This window comes from Miniopterus schreibersii, assembly GCF_964146895.1.
Source record: "Miniopterus schreibersii genome assembly, chromosome: 1".
Classification (NCBI taxonomy): domain Eukaryota; kingdom Metazoa; phylum Chordata; class Mammalia; order Chiroptera; family Miniopteridae; genus Miniopterus; species Miniopterus schreibersii.
The window spans coordinates 163511229-163521213 of NC_138101.1; the positions used below are offsets into that span (position 1 = coordinate 163511229).

The following is a 9985-nucleotide window of genomic DNA, read 5'->3' on the forward strand; positions in this document are numbered from 1 at the left end:
CGGGGGACCAGCGCCCCGATGACCAGCTCCAGGCACAGCCAGGCTCTCCCTGCGTGTGCGTCTTGGGGCGCCGCAGGGCTCCGGGAGTGGAGACCCTGGAGGCGGTCCTGCGGTTCCGCGCCGCCCGCGGAGCAGCTGGGGCCGGGAAGTTGGAGGGAGGGCCGACTTGAGGGCCCCGAGCGCAGCGGGCGAGCGGGACGCGGGCTGGGAGACGCTCGGAAGGGGAGCGGGCCGAGAGCCCCATCGCGCGGTCAAGGCCCGGAGCCAGTCCCCAGGGCGCCCCGCACTGAGGCTCGGAGGCCTCAAGCCCGGGGTTATTCCGAGGGCCAGACAAAGAGGGGCCGCGAGAGAGAACGGCGGGGAGAGCGCCGGGTAAACGGTGAGGCGCCGCCGAGGGAAGCGGCCCCGGGACGCACCATCTCCCAGCAGCGACCCTTCGGGGAGCGGGAACATTTCTTACGCGTGGGACAGACCAGACACGTCTGCGCTGTACCAAGGGTGGGGCTGGGGTCCGGAGAGGAAGCGACCGGCGTCCTCGGGGCGGGCGCGGGGCGAGCGGAGCTGGGACGCGGCTGGGCAGCGCCGGCGCTGGACGGTGCGCGCCTTTGCCCCGCGGCGTAACCGCACCTCTGGAAGCCGCACTTTCCTCGGTAAAAAGGGGGAAACAGTGTCTACCTGGGCAGGAAGTTTAGCGCCTGCGGCCCACACCGAGGAGCCGGGAAAGCTGTAGGCAGCTCGGGCCTGACGGAAAGGGCGCCCCATCTGGGCCGGAATCTCTGAGGATTGGAGGTGTAGGCGGATCCGACCCAGAAAGCTCCGTCGCAAAAACCCTCCTGGGCTCCGTGTCCCTTCAGAAGTGGTTTGTTTTTCCCCCCAAATGTTAATAACCAAACGATCGGTATGGATGTAATTATCAATAATTATACGAATTATTGCTGATTGCGGGGCTCGTAGCTACTTTAATTAGTTTACCAGATTCTAATTAAGTTAAATGAAACATTAATAGGGAAAATATGCTTTGGAAAAAAAAACCCCAGGATTTTTTTGTCTATTTCTCGCCACAATGTTGCCACCTTGCGACACATTTTAGGCATTACATCCAGTGTCCGAAGGCCCCAGACTAAGGCGCCTTGTCCTACGGAGGAAAATGTAGGGGCTTGGGGAACTGGGAGCGGGCTGGGGGACACAGGATGTCCTCCCGGCTGTTCTTTCTGCGTTTGGTTCCTCATCCCGACCCCTGGCTCTGCCCACAGGAAATCTGGCTCTGGAGTCCGAGGTCTGAGGGTAAAGCACCAGGTAAACCAAGCGCCTTCCACCTCCCGCCCCCTTTTTCAGCAGAGAAACTGCGGTCTCCTCACAGGGAGGCCTGCGGGACAGGTGGTCTCTGTCATCACCTGTCCCAGCAAATCCGGGGTGAGAAACTGAGCGAAGCTAAAGGAGCTGGTGGAGACAGCAGCTGGTTGCTGGATTTTTCACTCCCCTGGGAGAAACCAGTAGGTTGCTCAAAAGACACCTGGAAGCCCAGCTGATGTGGTTCAGTGGTTGAGCGTTGACCCATGAACCAGGAGATAGCGGTTGGATTCCGAGACAGGGCACATGCCCAGGGTTGTGGGCTCAACCCCCAGTAGGGGGCATGCAGGAGGCAGCTGATCAATTATTCTCATCTTTGATGTTTCTCTGTCTCCCTCTCCCTTCCTCTCTCTGAAATCAATAAAAACATTATATATGTACACACACACACACACACACACACACATACACACACACACAGCTGGAAGACCCCTGGATCCCTGGGACTAATCGCTGTGTTTCCATGGCACTTGGTTCCTGAGGCTAACAGGGTGTTCACTTCCCTGAGTTACTCTTGGCTGCGTGTCTATTTCCCATAGGACTGTAAGTACTCCTGCAACAGGGGCCACATCTTGCTTTTGCTTGTCACCTCCAACACAAGGCCCAGTGCATTACAGATGCTCGCGTTGTCTAGATGAGTGGGTTCTAAGTTGTCTGAGGGAAGGAATCCTTAAGTGCTTCTGGACATCTACTGGGAAGCAGTTAAGCTCGTGGGCATAAGGGTAATTAAGCACAGGTTTACTGCTCAGAAGATCCTTCATCAATAGGATTAGTTTGGGGGGCAGGTGTCACGTAAGTGATTAGCAACCTAGAAATAAGAAAACTTTCTTCTTCCAACCGCATTACAAAGAGGGTGCTCCTTCACTCTTTCACATTTTGCCAGGTCACTGGGCACATACCAGTCCACCCATTCCCAGCTACCCTGATCTAAAATAAAGCCGCCATTCTTTGCAAAAAACGTGAGTCCTGCCTTTGAATTCTGAACGCCAACAAAGGTAGCATGGACTTGAATGCTCTTTCCCTTAATTCTAAACATCCTTATGTCCCACTCTTCACACCCCACCCCCACCAAGGTGCATAGTGTAGGTCTCAATCCCCTCTCTGTGACTGACTAGTTGTGTGGCATTGGGCAGGCTGTTGAATCTCTCATTGCCTCAGTTTTCCCATCTATAACATGAGGGGGAAAGGGTACCTCCTTCATAGAACTGTGCAGAGCCAGAAAAGTCAGCCAGGTCTCTGGCTTTTCCAGAACTAGGAATTCCCTGTCTTTCCTAATTTCTGCTCTCAGACAATGATCATGCCAAAAATGATGTTTCTTTATAAGGAGAGAGAGCCACACCAACATTGGTCTCTCGCTTATTTGGCATCCCAGAAAGAGACATTTAAAACCACTCACCCAATGCCCAAGTAGCCTCAACGAAGAACCACAGGCATCTTTGGGGGACCAAAGGAAAACCAGATTGTCCTCTAACTCCAAGCACTGGAGGCCATGAGCAGAGGAGGGGGAGAAACGAGAGAAGCTCCAGACGCCTGTCCCGGCTATTACCTGGAAAGGATCATTTCACCTCTACTGAAGGGAATAGAAATGGATGCCTGATCCACCGCCGCGTGGCAGCTCCGGGAGCCCACTAGGAGAGTACCCGCCGCTGCCCTGTTGGCCACTGGGGCTCGCCTCCGACCGCCTGTCCTGACGCAGAGCCCGGGAGCCCCGCGACCGCTGGAGGCCCCTGACTGGGCTCCCAGTCACTGCAGGGCCTGCCGGGGGGACTATGTGCGTGCTCTTATACCAGCAAAGATTAAGCACCAACACTTTTCTCCTAGACAAAAAATTTCTATTAAAATTTTCTTTTACAAAGTCATCACAGGAAACATGAACTTTGTTGGACTTGTTATTTTTCTTCTCATCTTTAGGAGTGTGCTTTTTGCAATTGAATTACCTGGGGGTAGATACCCAGTCCTTTCAGAGTCTGTGTCTTTAAGTATCTCAGGTCTTGCCTCAGCCACTGACTAGTTACATTATCTTGCCCAGGTTACTGTGCCTCTCTCCTATCTCCTGTGAAATGGTGACAGTAACACCCATAGGGCAGGGCTGTCAGAAATATTAAAATGGGATATTGGTGAAGCCCCTGGCACGTGGTAGATGCCCAATAAGGAGGACTTTTTTTTTTTTTTAAAGAATCAGGGGCAGCATAAGGAGTCAGTCTTGTTGCAAGTTTCTGTTTTAGATCACTTAATGTTTATCGTAGCACTAAAGTTCTGTTATGATTTGGACCTGAAATGGATCAACTTTGGCAAGGCCATTTCCTTAAGTGTAAGGTACCGGAGAACTCAGGATAGTGCTGAGAGAAGCAGAGGCAAGATGAAAAGAGAAGACTGGGGTCCAAGGGCCAGATGGAAAAAGTAGGGCAAACCTAGGAATCTGACTAACCCCCACCTCCTCTTATCTCATCTTCTGGGGCTAGTTTCCTTTGTGCCAAACAAAAGGTATGGCCTATAGATGAAAAATGTTTGCATCGGGGTGCACACTGTGTACCTGGAGGTAAACGCAGGGGCAAAATATGGAACGCTTCACGAATTTGCGTGTCATCCTTGCGCAGGGGCCATGCTAATCTTCTCTGTATCGTTCCAATTTTAGTATATGTGCTGCCGAAGCGAGCACGAACGTCTGCTTTTGTCACACAGTATATAAAGCCCAGAATTTCAAAACGTTTACAGTTATGGTGACTATGTTGTGCACTTTTTTAAGTTCCAAGATACTCAAAAAGTTATGGGTTTCTGTGTAATACCTGCTGTAATTGTATCTTTGTAATTATGTACAAATTAAATCTAATTGTCTACCTAACCTTCTTACATTGTATATGCAAATGAAGGGACCATGGGAAATCGGCCCTTTACCCGCCCGACCTCTGTGAGGCTTGAGGGCGGCGCTGGTAGTCACGCTCGGTCACGTGGTCCGCGCAAGCGCGCACCGCTGCCGCGCGGGTCCAACTAGCCGCGGAGGAGTCGGTCCTGGGGCTCCTTCGCGACCGCGGCGAAGAGAACGCGGCAGCGCGGTGGCCCGGAAACTACGGGAGGCAACTTGTGCGCTGCGCGAGTGCGTTTTTTTAGCAAGGGCCTATGGTGCCCGTGAGATCCCCACGGAAGTGCAGTCCGAGCCCCCGAAACTGTTGCGAACCGCTGGTCCGGCCGGTCCGTGAGCGGGGACCGTGACCCTTGGTAGGGTCGGAGCGCCCGGTCGTGACCCGGAAGGGGCTGGGTAGGGGCGGCCGCCACCCCGGAATGGGCCCCGGCGCGCCGCCGCTTCCCCGCCGGGCTTTCCTCAGTGTGAGTCGCTGGTGGTGGCTGTGGGAAAGGTCACCGCCCTTTGCTCCAGCACTGGGCCAGGCACTTAGCACCGTCCCCCTCATTTTGAAGGTTAAAAATTGAGGATCCGAGAGGTTAAACCACCAAGGCCAAAGTTACCCTGCCGGTGGTGAAAAGAAGTGGGGATTCCGACGCAAAAACTGATCTTTCCCCTTTCACAGTGGAACTCAGAAAAGACGGGGCCCGGAGTGGGCCTCCCTGCGACACCCCCAGGGCTTATCGCCGGGCTCGGCTTCCCGCCTTCAGTCTTCGCCAAACCCCAGCACCTGCGACGTGGGCGCCGGGGCCGCGGGGCCAGCTCACAAGCGGTTAGTTAGGTTTGCTGTGGAAATGGAGCCAGGAAAGAGCTTTCTCAGGGCTAAGCCCGGCTAGGAAAAAATATGAGGGATAGAGTGGGTGGGAATGAAGGCCACTTTAGTGCGTGGGCAGGAGAGCTGTCATTTGATGACAGGGACCAGCCCTGAGAGTTCCCGGCAGAGGAAGCCCTGGGGCCACCTGGGTCGTGTCTCCCATCTGGGCGAGCCCTCAGGGGGGGCACTGTGGAGGCACTGGGTGCGCTCTGAGAGCAGAGGGACTCATCCAGCCTCAGCCAGGCTTCTGGGGGCTTTGGAGGCCCCCCCCCGTCCCCCACCTGTTTTTAATGAAATGGAAATCAGGCCTAGGCTGCCCGACTTCCCATCTGACCTCCCTCTAAATAAGCAGTAAGCAAACGCAAACCTCGGAATGCTAATATGGCCTTCATTGAGCGAAAAGAGCTAATTTGGGCAATGTTGTTTCCCTCGGATTTACAAAAGGGAATTGCAAGTAAGGAAAAAGCGTATTAGCATTGATGGGAGAGGATGCTAATCTTCAATTACATTTATTTAGAAGGAGAGCCCTTGGACACAGTCGATGCACACACGCGTCCTGGTGACAGGTACATCTTGTGGGTGGTAACTGCCTTCCTGCAGAAACCAACAGGAGAGGGACCCGGATGGTCACCATTCCTGGGACACAAGCATGCGTTATTTTGAGCCAGAGGTGGATTTTTTGTTTGTTTTTTCTTCATGAGCAATTGTGGTACAGAGAAGAGAGAGCTGACTTGTAGTTCTGTTATAGAAATAGATTTGTATGTGTATTAGAGTCAGGAAGATAAGTTTGATGTATGTATTAGACTTGAAATACGTAACTCCATTTTGTGTGACCGAGTGTAATTGTGATGCCTGCGTGCCACAATAAGATTAACACTTTGTAGCCCCAGCTTCCAACCAGGCCCCACGCTCTGTAGGACCCTGATAAGACACACTGAAGATGCACCACACCCTTCAACTGAACTGTTAAAAGCAGGAGCTTTTATGCCACGTCCTTGGACGCTTGTCTGCCCTCCACAGACTTCGTCTCCAGCTCCGGGAAAGCTGACCCTGCCTTGCTCTGCCCTGCCTCTCTCTGCGAGAACTTCTAGAGGGCTGCAGTGACCAACGTCCTCACGGTCGCATCCTCAGACCTCGTGTGTGTGTCTTTCGGCGGATCCTCCAGGTGGCCCTGCTGGTGCTGAGAACCATCGGGAACTGGTAAATAAACCCTGTGTGATTTGCTTTATGTTCGTCTCTGTCTCCCTTCTTGAAACTTGAGTTATTGGCTCGGTCTTATTGAACCAAAGTGTCTCTCGACCTTCACGGTGGTATATCCACGTACTGGGAGTTAAACCACCTGTGTATACGTCTCCAGAGAAACTGGGACAATTGGCGTAGTTGGCAGGATACGCAGGATTTTATTTTTACAGCAGGATATAACCTGTTGGTGTGTATTACAGATGAATACACACATCAAACTTATCTTCCTAACTCTAATACACACACAAATCTATTTCTGTAACAAGTTCCCATCCCTCCTTGCACCTATCTTTGTGACCTTGGCCAACTCCCCCCAGGTCCTCTCTGATCTTGTTTGTCTTCTGCAAAATGAAGAAATTTCCCTAGAGATGATCTTTAACGTCTCTTTCAGCTTTGACATGCTGTGATTTTTGTAACTGGGGAACTGAAGAACTTTTCTGGAGACTGTAATTAGCAAGATGTAAAAAAAAGTAGCCCTAGCAGGTTTTGCACAGTGATTAGAGCTACTGCCTGTGACAAGGGTCCTGGCCAAGGGCACACACCTCGGTCACAGGCTCCATCTGCCCTGGCCGGGGTGGTGCATGAGTCAACCAATCAATATGTCTCTCTCACATTGATATCTCTTTCTCTCCCCTCTTCCACTCTCTCTGAAAAGCAATGGAAAAAATATCCTCAGATGAGGATAAATAATTTTAAAAAATTTTAAAAAGAAAACAACACTTTGTTTTGTATTCTAGAAGGGTAGGGCATGCTGTTCCTTCTTGGGGCTTGAAGACCCCAGGAACAGTCCACCAGGGCTGTTATGGACATAAGATCAGGACCTGCTGAACCACACCACACTTGCCCCTGAGCCCTGAAGGCCCAGTATGGAGGAAGTGGGTGGGAGGGGAGAGGGGAGGGAGTGGGTTTTATGTGCCATGAAGCTGGAAGAGAGGAGACAAGTGGAGGGACTCAATAAGGAAAAGCCAAGGGGATCATGACTTCCAGGGAAGTCCAAATCCCCACTGACCCCCTAGGGGCAGAGGCTAAAGGAGTGTATTGGTGCCAGAGAGGACTGGCATTGGTCAGCAGTCTCAGAGCTGTGGTGGAAGCCCAGCTCCTGCCAGCTCTCAGAGCTGTCAGCTTCTCTCCACTCTGTAGGCCTGAGGTGGCCTAAGTTCCAAGAGTCTTCTCTGAATTTCCTGAGCTGCAGCCCCAAGAGATGAGGAGTGGTTTCCGTAATACTGTCTGAAGTGGTACTTCCCACTATTCTAGTGGTAGAGGACAGAGCCAGCTTTAATTTGATGTTGAACAATGAAGAACTGGGTTTCATAGTGGAAATATGTCAGTGAAAACATGAGATCTTAGGATTCTCTAAACTGGTAGTATTTCCTGTACAACCAGAGAGCCTTGTTTTATCATTTCATTTGAAGCAAGAAGGGCCCAGGACTAGAGAAGCAGCCTTGGCCTTCTCTGTACTGAGAACTTGGGGTGAAAGACATTTGTGGCTTTCCCAGATTGTAGGGCAGGGACATGCCGAGTTCACAGGCCTGACCCAGAAGCTCCAAAGGCTCCAGCTAGAGCATGGCTGGAGGTGGACTGGGTATAACTGAAGACCCACACCCTAGGCTGCCGGAAGTCCCTTTGAGCAGCTCATAGGAGTACAATTTCAGGGATCTGGGAAGCTCTCTTTCTGTTGCTGCAAATCCTGCCATTGATATATGATTATTTTGAGCTGTTGCTATTTTAAGAGTTCACTGTAGTTTAGTTCAAGTCTTTTTTTCTCTGGCAATCTCAGGGTAGCCTAAGAGCATGAAGTGCTTTGGTTTAGGTTGTGGAAGGTACACAAAAAGGGGGTGCAAAAAGAATTGCCAAGTATGAACTCTGCTACTTGGTGTCTCTGTCAGTTTCTCTATGTGGGGTTGCAGGGTAGGAGGAGTATGACACCTGATCCAAATCCTTACTGCCCTGAGTCCCGATGTCACTAACCCCCCAGGTTACACTGACAACAGCTGTGATATAAGTAAAAACAGCAATGGCTTTGAGCCAAGAAGGGCCATATTTATGGCCCAGCAGTAAGACTCAGTTTCCTCATCTCTAAAATGGAAATAATGATTTCTCTACTTGCTTTTTAGGGTCGTGAAGCCCAATGCAAAATCCCACTGGGAAGTACTGTATGGCAGAAGGTAGGAATATTGGATTGTTATACACCCATTCTAGCCTCAGGCAATTAAATGCTTCCCTTACCTGGTGAGCGAGGCATGTGCGCCTCAGGAGCAGACCTACAAAATATGAGCACCAAGATGAGCCATCACATTGTATTAATATTTTCACACCACTTAACTCTCATTAAAATGTACTTTGCTGAATTTAATATGTGATTTCAAATGACACAACATATTAAGTGCTTAATATACTAGAAATTATGAAACTATTATCGTCGAATCCATATGAAATAATTAGACTGAATTAAACTTTAGCAGCCAAGTGAAGGAAAGACTTCAACTTATAATGTCTTAAAGTAGCTTAAGCCACCACTGTAATCCCCAAAATAAATGTCCAGAAATTAGGATCTTTAAATAAAAACTGAAACTTAATCTGTACTTACATCCAACTCTTTTGGGCTTTGGTGACCCGACTGTTGTTGCCTTGGGGAGATGAGAGGCTCCGGGACCCACCCCAGGGCAGGGTGTCGGGGTTAGGGCTTCAACAGCCTCTTCCCTGGGCCTGGCTGGGCAGTGGCTCAAGTGACTTGAGAAATGAGTAAGGCTTCTGCTGAAGTGACAGATTGGTCTTCTTTGCTCCAAATTAGCTTACTGACAAAAAAAAAAAGAAACCTACTTTATTTACCATTTATCGAGTGTTAATAATAAAGCATATGTAATACCAGGCATTTTATATGCATGTTCTCATTTAATCCTCATAATACATCCATGTTATAAGCCACTGTTTTCAGATGAGGAAACCGAGGCTCAAAAAGATTAAGTGAATCATCTAAGGCCTCAAGCTGAATCCAGTGTTCACCCCTACATCACATCGGCCTCCTCATTAGGGCGTGCATGTATGTGTACATGTGTGCACATGTGTACACCACTTTCTATTTTAATAATGATTCAGTGGCCAAACACATTAACCTGCTATCTGACAGTGACCTACCACCTATATCTTTATCACATTCCAGTCAGGGAGGGCAGGGACCGTGATCTGGGAGTCTCACTTTGAACTGGATGCAACCTGGCTAACTTATGTAGGACATTCTCTGTATTTGCTACTAACTCAATTCAAAAAGAATGAATTCATTACCTCCTGAGTATCCTAACATATACCTATGTGTAGCTGCTATAAACAAGTCAACTTCTTAAAAAGAGTAAGGAATACTTTCTATCCTAGGGAATACTAATTTCCAAGCTATTTAAGATGCCGTGTCTCAATGACTCTGATATAAACTTGAAAATACTGATTCCAAGCTCTTTGAAAAATGTAAATTTGAGTGTGGAGACAAATATATTATCATTTACTGACCAACAAAAATGATTTTAATGGAAGCAGGAAAACTTACCTCAAGCAAACACATGTTTATATTTAACCGAAAACATGTATTTTCTTTAAGTATCAGGATTAGGTTCTGCTTCATATAATAGAAAACCAAGTAGCAGTGGCTTTAAGATGACAGAGGTTAATTTCTCTCTTGCATGTCATAA

At 49.6% G+C, this 9985-nt stretch overlaps 1 long non-coding RNA gene across 1 annotated transcript; it reads left to right on the forward strand.

The window, feature by feature from the left end:
* The first annotated feature begins 4295 nt into the window (after positions 1–4295).
* On the forward strand, positions 4296–9105 carry LOC308563320. Its single transcript, XR_013999778.1, has 3 exons — positions 4296–5021; positions 5581–6263; positions 8420–9105. It is a non-coding gene; the product is annotated as an uncharacterized lncRNA (long non-coding RNA).
* The last annotated feature ends 880 nt before the right edge of the window (positions 9106–9985 follow it).